The sequence below is a fragment of the Arvicanthis niloticus genome, chromosome 22 (genome assembly GCF_011762505.2).
Source record: "Arvicanthis niloticus isolate mArvNil1 chromosome 22, mArvNil1.pat.X, whole genome shotgun sequence".
Taxonomy (NCBI): Eukaryota; Metazoa; Chordata; class Mammalia; order Rodentia; family Muridae; genus Arvicanthis; species Arvicanthis niloticus.
Window position 1 is genome coordinate 3,941,329 of NC_133429.1, and position 8,089 is coordinate 3,949,417.

An 8,089-nucleotide genomic window follows, 5' to 3' on the forward strand; every position below is an offset into this window, starting at 1 on the left:
CCCACCTCAGAAGTGGGGCCCAGCATGAGGAAAATATCTGAACAAGAGAAAAACAAGAGGGGTGGGATGTAGTAGAAGAAACCTCAGAGGACTAAACTGTCACTGCTCACTAGCACAGTAAACATGAGAAATGCCTGAGTAGGACAGAAACCTTCCGGATGGGAGGAGGTGAGCATTGGCTAGGACCTGAACTGTGCCCTACCACTGTGAGGTTTGGTCTTTCTGGCTGAGGGGTGGGAGATATGAATTTAGAGTGCTAGAAACAGTGTCAGTCAACTTGGTCTCTGCGTATGTATAATTATTTATCTTATAGAGACTGTTCTTGGGTGCTGGGGCATGTGGTGAACAAGTGGGCACAACGCAGGGAAGCCATCTTGGGGCTTTCTCAGAGGCAATGTCTTTATGTGTGGGGATACAGAGATCCTATTTGGAGGGAATGTACGTTACCTAAGAGTATGTGGTTAACCCTGAGCTTAAATCAAATCAGGAGTTCGGCAGAGGCAAGCATGGTGGGAAAAGTGGCCCCGAGCCTTGTGTGAAGACACTAGGATGGAGCAGGGCCTTCACTAAGAATGTGGTCTGGATACTGGCCAAGTTTCACGGAGCCTCATCACCCAGTCCAGGTAGTCACAGGGTGTCTGGCTCCCTATTACAATTTCAGCTTGTAGGAACTCAAGCCCAAGAAGCTCCTGCCCAGGAAAGGAAAGGCAGGACTGGCCACTACTAAAGAGTGGCTCTGCGCCCACTGTTGGTAAATCTTACACAAAGGTGCCTGGGAACCTGGGCCTAGCCTAAGTAAACTAGAATACCTAGTTGGTTCACAAAGAAATTTCAGGGAGACACCAGCATTAAAAAAGAGAGATGTGTTTATTCCATGATCAGTACAGACCAAATGCATATTCACGACATGAAAGTCAAAGCAGTCAGTGACTCCAGAGTTTGGCCAACACCGAGGCACCAGCACTGTGGCGAGACTGGGTTCTCATGGCACATGTACCTCCACAAGGGCTCCAATTTAAAACAAAACAACACTACTAATAGGAAGGAGGGCGCAGCGCTGGTCTGACCAGGTGCTGGGTGGGGACCTTCTGCTCAGTCAGGGGCAGCCCACTAGGGCCTGGAGCCTTCCCCAGGCTCTCCCTTTCTTGGTAAAAACAAACAGTTGACATTAAAAAACAAAGAAGCCAACAAATAAAGGGTAGAGGGAAAAGAAATTGCAGCTTTCTGGTTTTATAATTAAAAATAAGACTAATAAAGTTGTTACTGAATACAAGCAGGATTGTTTTGTGTGTGTTGGGTGGTTCATGGCTTTTTTTTGTCTTTTTTTACACCAGTTTGGTGGAGTCCCACAAACTTCAAACAAAGGTAGCAAACTATGTTCACTATACAGTACAGCCAACGGTACACACTACCCCACAGCGCAGGGAGCTGCCGCTCAATGAGGAGGACCATCACACCATTTTGGAGATAAGCAGTGCCACTCACGTGTCTGAGGAGAAGAGAGAGTTAAAAATAAAATAGAATTCAAAACAACAAAAAAATATATAATATAGGAAAACAAAAATCAGAAACACAGGTGGGAAGGAACTGACTTGGTTGGTGGCCTTACTCCCCAGGCGAGGCCTGTCCATACATGAAACAGTCACCTCTGTCCAAACTGCCATGGACACACACACTTCCACGGCACTATTCCCTTTTGCACAAGCGAACACTTATAGAGAGCGGCTCTCGATTAAAGGCTTGTGGGGGGAGGGGAGAGGGTCTGTTCAAGGCAAAGTCAGTGCCAGCAAGGGGTGGCCAGTGCCTTGCTGCTCCAGTCCACACAGGCCTGCCCTGACCTCCTGGGAGTGGGCAGCGATGGCTGGGTGTGAAGGACTCCCAATGGGTAGGACGTCACAAACGTCATATTCTCAGGGACAGAAAACCAGTCACGGTGGCGGCAGCAACAATGTCCTGTGTATACTGTGTAGACATTTGGCGCAGAGAAAGGCCTCTGCCCCGCACGCGGGGAAGCAGGCTCAGGTCCAGCCGGCACTTGACTCATAGAGACGTGCTGTGAACCGACGTCCTCTGAGGGGGTGGCATGTGGTAGGACGTCTGTCCGGCTGGCTGTAAGGCAGATGGGCTCTGCGATCCTCAGCTGCCCGTCAGGCCTGCCCCGGGCATAGCATGCAGGAGAGCCAGGCCCAGAGCCATCCCTGGCTGCTGCTGCTTCCACTGCCGCCCTAACACTATGGAGAGTCAACATTTTTGCCAGAAAAAGTCCGAAGTCACCTGGGTGCTCTCAAAAAAGATTTTCTTCAAATATTGACAAAGATCACTCTGGAAATTCATGTCAATTGTAGCTGCCATCTGGGGGAGGAAGAAAGAGTAAGAGTTGAGTTTGGGGTACCCTGCTCCACCCGTTCCCCGTATTGCTTGTGCACAGCTCCAAATTGCTGTCCCCTTATACCCATCCTGGACCTTTTCAAATCCAGTTGTCGGTGAACTAACTCATCAGACCAGGCTGCTATAGAGCAGCAGGCCTGTGCTCACTGCCTACTCTTCCCTCCCTAGGTCCTAGAACCTTTATTCCCAGAATCTTCAAGGTGGACTCCTGCCCAAAGGTTCCCACCAGGTCCCCCTACTCACTGCCTCCCTGCGCCTCCGCTCCTGCTCTCGTTTTCGGGCCAACTCCCTCTGCTGGTCCAGCATAGACTGGGGCTGGGAGCTCTGGCCTGGGGGGCGGAGGCAGCGGCCACAGCAGCTGCCTGCTGTTGCTGCTGCTGCTGCTCCTGTCTCTGCTGCTGCTGCTGCTGCTGCTCCTGGCGCCGTCGTGCCTCCTCATGGGCTCGACGTGCCTGTTCCAGCGCATCCTCATCCTCTCGGCTCCTGGGCAGAGCGGGGCCCCAGGTCAGCCTGGAGCCCAGTATGGCCCTGGGAGCCCCAGTTGCCCTGCATGGACCCCAGCCCACCTCATGCGCTCCTGCCTCAGCCGCTCCTTCTCCTTCTCTGCATGCTCAGCCTGAGCCTTCAGGGCCTTTTCCCGCTCCTCCTTCTCCCGAGCAGCACGACGGAAATGCTCAAAGCTGTCACTTGAGGACTTGGCTGTGGAGGATGGGGCGGTCGGGATGCTTCTGTACCAGGCTGGCCCAGGAGCCCATGTTCTTAATTTTCAGGTCCTATATAAGCAGAGGTCAAGTGAGGGCCTGCTGCACAGGACATGGCAGGAAGCTTATGCGCACCCAAGTCACCTCGGTGAGGACCTCAGAACACTAGGTGCCACCAGCCTTACCTTTTTGGGTGCCACTGGTGTTTTTGGCTCCTGTTTCTGCTTGTCCTTGTCGGGGGCCCCTGGTGGGGGTGCACTCTGCTCTGGAGGCCGGATCACAGGCCTCCCTACATCTACAGGCTTCATCTCAGGCCCTAGAATTTATAAGTAATATGTGAGTCTGGGTCACCGGGAAGGTGTGGCTCATGGTGTATAGGTTACCAACAAAGGTACAGGCAGGGAGGACACTCACGCTGGGGCAGGTGGACTGGGCCTTGATGTTCTCTGGTGCTTGGGGGGCTCTGGTCGAAGTGAGGTGCTGAAAGGCTCGCTGCGGATGATTGGTGAGTGAATCTTCTCCTCTTTTACTACCACCAGGGGCTGGGGCTGGACGACTGAAGGTGGGCGCAGCTCCTGGGACAGCAGAGGTACGGCAGCCGGTGAGGCAGGTGGGCATCCCTGGCCTCGGCCATGACTGGCCCTGGGGGCTGTGGCTCAGCCCTGCCCTTTACCTGCTTCTTAGGCTGGACATTTTGCTGGGGAGGAGACTGATGGGTCAGGCTCTGGAACTGTGGCATCTGAGGGGAATGTATCATAAGCGGAGAGGGAGCTTCACGAAGATGACCTAGGAGAACAGATAAGAACTGAGTCAGAGAACTGGTATATAGGCCACTGGCATCTTGAGAAGAGAGTAATAAAAGGAAGATCAGGCTGTACAAAGAATATATCATGTGGTCCAAACAAGTATGGAAACCTTCAGTATCTACTATACCTGGTCAGACATGTCCTTCCTTCTTTGAGGGACTGACATATAGAGCCTGTTTAGTTATGCTTCTATGCTGGATGCACAAAAGCTTTTCTACAGTCCTGAGGTGCTAACTAAATCTCAAATTTGGTCCTTCTGCACCTCAGTACTACCCAAGAAACTTTGTTAAACATGTGCCCGACACATTAGGTCTCGTGTGGTCTGGATGCCAGAGCTTTTTAAACAGCATCCCTTCCCCCACCTTCACCTTTCACCCAGAAGACTCTGAAGTTAACTTGGGTTATTCAAGGGATATCAGTAAATTCTAAAAACTCAACCAGATAATTCACTGTTTCCCTGTAGTCTGGGTGGCTGCAGAAGAAACGTGACTACTTACCCTGGAGTGAAGGTGGGCTGTTCCCAATGCTGTTTCCTAGCTCAGTCTGCCCATCCTACAGAATGCAGGAAAACTTGGGACGGACCTGGACAAGCAAGTACAACAGGTCCCAGGGCTCACAGTCAGTCTATTACCTGCCTAAGGAAGCTAGGTGTCCACCTAAGCACCCAGCACATGTTACAAGAGTCCCGTGCCAGCAAAGGAGACACTCAGCTGTACCCACGAGGGAACGGAGCGCTTTGTATATAGTATAAACTGGAGAAGCCGAGTCTCATCCATTCTCATACAGTTTGCTCTCTACTTAAATCCAGCTAGAAAGGGGCTTTGCCACCTGTCATAGCTCAGCCAGCTACAGTCCAGAGTAGTCTCCAGGTTCCACTTCTAAGCCACCAAGCTAGTTTAGGAACTCTTACTCTGACAATATCCCCTCTCCTCCAGACTCATACACCTATTTTGGCAGACCCAAAGAAAACCATAATATCTTATGTGGGCAGATCCTTGGCTCCACTGTTGGGCCAGTAGCAAAGTCCAGTAGGATGCATCCTGTCAATTTTCTCTTTTCCTACATTCCAGCTTATCAGGACTCCCTTGGAAGTGACCACCCTGGTTCCACTTGTCTGTAGTTCACAGGTAAATGTCTGCGACAGTCTACTGCCTGTGTCAGTGCACCTGGTAAGGCTGATCTGAACAACAGAAGACTCTCTAGCCTATGGGTTTGCTGGTAGCCTTGGAGAGCTGGCTTAGCAATTCAGGAATGAATGGTTCTGGGAACTGCCTGCATGCCCATCTGAGTCTCTGACAACTTGGTTTTTGGCCTGTGAGCTGTCAGCTAGGTTCCAACTCACATGACTCCTACAGGAGCTTAGGTGGAGCCCTAAGAGAAAGCAGAGGGAGGTCCGAAGTTGTTGGCCTAGGCTGCCCAAAGCTGATTCTCCTGCCACCAGTTCACCACCTTCCTTCCAAAGGGTGAGATCAGCATAGCTAGTTGGGTGGCCATGTCCAACTCTAGTTTTTCCCAGAGAGAACCAACAGCTGCACTCAGCTCAGGGCATGCCACAATTTGTTGGCCACTTGGTAGCTTGTGTAAACATAGGAACAGTCACAGCCCTACTTTTTTAAAGCAGTCACGTAGTTTAGTTCAACTCTTAAAAGTGCATACCACTGAAGCCTGGGTATGGCTCAAACGACACTGTTGAAGAATGGGAAGTCTGCACTAGGCTAGAGAAGAACAGGGTTCCTGAGTGGATTCTGCTTCTGAGTCCCAGCCATAGTCACCTCCACGGTCCAACCAATGCCACCTGGGTCTTGGAGGCTTCAGTGCAGAGAGTGGCTATTCCCAAACTATTCTCTAATTCTAGTTCACTAAATTACTTAACTCACGGTCACCTCCAGGAAACCTTCCCTGACTCTGAATATGTAGATAAATGCCTTGACTAGCTCCTGGCTTCCAGTTAGAGGGAGTTAAGGTCAAGGGAGGTCTTTTATAAACTATTTCTGCTTGTGAGCAAGACAAGCAGAAACCCGATAAATATAAAACATAAATATAACCTGATTAATACAAAACAGGGGCATGATATTCCAATTACACAGTGTCTCCCAGGGTTTGGCTCTGAATCCACTGAAGCCTGGAACACAACTAACAGTGCACTGTTAGAATGAGACAGTAAATTCAGCTCCAGACTCCCCCCAATGTAAGAATAGGAACTACTCACCGGCTGCGTAGGGGTCTGACTTGTGGTGCCGGGTGATGGTGGTGATGCTGGATGACTTGCTGAGGCTTGGCAGGCTGTGGTGGGGGTGGCTGCTGTCCCGGGGGTGGTGGGTGGGTTGCTGTCCTGTGGGTGGTGGGGGCTGCTGAATGTGAGCAGAAAAGGGCATGGATGGCAAGTGAACTGGTCGTGGTGGGGGCTGGTGTTGTTGCTGGGGTGGTGGTTGTGGCTGAGGAGGTGGGGGTGGTGGAGGCTGCTGCTGGAGCTGCTGCTGCTGCTGCTGCTGCTGCTGCTGCTGCACAGAAGGGTGGGGCGGAGGCGGCAAGGCGGTGGGGGTTGGGACTGCACCTTCACGGAAGGGAGTAGTGGTGTGGGAGGCTGCACCTTCTGCAGCTGCTGTAGGTACAACTGCATCTGCATGGAGGTGAGGGGTGGGGCAGGCGGCTCTTCATCTCCAGCAGCACTTGGGGGGGCTGAGCCATAGGTGGCTGTGGGAGCAGGGGCGGCTGGGCCAGGGCAGGAGACACAGCTGGGGGTCGGGTAGGCTTTGGGGCAGAGCAGCAGCTCGGTTGCTGGGCCGAGATGGTTGTTGGGGCAGCGCATTGTGCAAAGCTGGAATAACAAACACACACAGACAACACAGACGTGAGCTTCAGTTACTTTGATTCTGGATTGGCTTTTCTGCTCTATCTTGACCTTGTCTAGACTATACTGACCACCTGTTCTCCCACTCTGTAGTAGACAGCTCTCAGAAGGCCTATAGTTTATGCCCCGACCTTTCCTGGTTTTCTGCACAGACCTTCGGCCTCACTACAGGCCTTTGGTATCTGCTCACAGACTTCCATCAGCTTGGCAAGAGGGTAAGCATCCCCACTTCTCTGTCTCTCCCTCCCATCCATGTTCTCCAAGTTCCAGAGGATTGCTTAGGAGAATGAGTATGTCTCCTCCATGCCCTAAACAAAGGGCTGCAGACAGGTCCAATCTTTGTTGATCTAACATAATGCCTGGCCCAAAGAATTAAACTACATATCAGTTGTGTCCCAGAAAAGTAACTGACTCAATCATTGAAGCTAACAGGCTGCTCAGAGTAACTGGTTGTGACGCAGTAGAACCGAGGTGACAAAGGGAGAGATAGCCATGGCTCACCTGGAGGAGAGACCACAGCATGCTGGTTGAGATGGGGTGGAGTGCTGTGCTCAGGTGCTGGGGCAGGTGAGGAGGCAGCTCCGGCTGCGGCAGGTGCAAGATGGGTTGGGTGAAGTGGCCAATAGGGTCAAAGACACTGCCTGGTAGCTGTGGTTCCAGGACGGGTACCTGGGCAGTGATGAAGGGTGGGGGCGAGGACTTCATCGCTGGGGCAGTCTGCTGTGGCATGGAAGGCGGAGGCGGTGGGGGTGGGGGTGGCTGCTGCTGCTGTTGCTGCTGCTGCGGAGGTGGGGGTGGAGGAGGCTGCTGTGGAGGTGGGGGCGGCTGCTGGGCACAGGAGCTGGGGCTGGCTGCATCTGTGGATGGTGATGATGATGATGCTGCAGGCAGACAGAGAGGCACCCAGGCTGATGTCAGATGAGAGAAATCAGCCTACGTAGATCCACAGTACCCTCTCAGCTGAGAGGCCAGCTGTCACTGAAGAAGATTTGAAGCACATACCTTTTTCTGGTCCCTCCCAGTGTGCCCCTTCTTTTTTGACTTGGGAGCCATCTCTGCAGAGAAAAGAAAAAGGTAGTGAGACTCTAGGAGGAGATCATCAATTGGCCTTGGATGCAGAAGACAAGGACATAGGGCACTTAGGACAAGGGCTGGTAACACTGAAAACGCATCTGAATTGGGTCATCAGAGGGAGAAAAAGATGTGTAGAGTGTCACCTATTCATCTCCCTGTAGCGTTCCCAAGGAACTGTGCCTGAAAAAATGCCTCAACAAGCTCCAGACCACAGGCACAAGTAAAGGGCAAGGCCCTGGCTATGTCAGAATTGAGCGCTAGAGACCTTA

The 8,089-nt window shown here is 52.1% G+C and overlaps 2 long non-coding RNA genes across 2 annotated transcripts; both read right to left on the reverse strand.

Annotated features, from left to right (window-relative positions):
* Nucleotides 1–1,844: 1,844 nt before the first annotated feature.
* Nucleotides 1,845–3,523, reverse strand: LOC143435921 (uncharacterized). Its single transcript, XR_013106229.1, has 5 exons — nt 3,504–3,523; nt 3,275–3,405; nt 2,955–3,161; nt 2,632–2,871; nt 1,845–2,352 (listed from the first exon to the last, which is right to left on the reverse strand). It is a non-coding gene; the product is annotated as an uncharacterized LOC143435921 (long non-coding RNA).
* Nucleotides 3,524–3,537: 14 nt separating this feature from the next.
* Nucleotides 3,538–6,199, reverse strand: LOC143435922 (uncharacterized). Its single transcript, XR_013106230.1, has 3 exons — nt 6,105–6,199; nt 3,763–3,875; nt 3,538–3,664 (listed from the first exon to the last, which is right to left on the reverse strand). It is a non-coding gene; the product is annotated as an uncharacterized LOC143435922 (long non-coding RNA).
* Nucleotides 6,200–8,089: the final 1,890 nt, after the last annotated feature.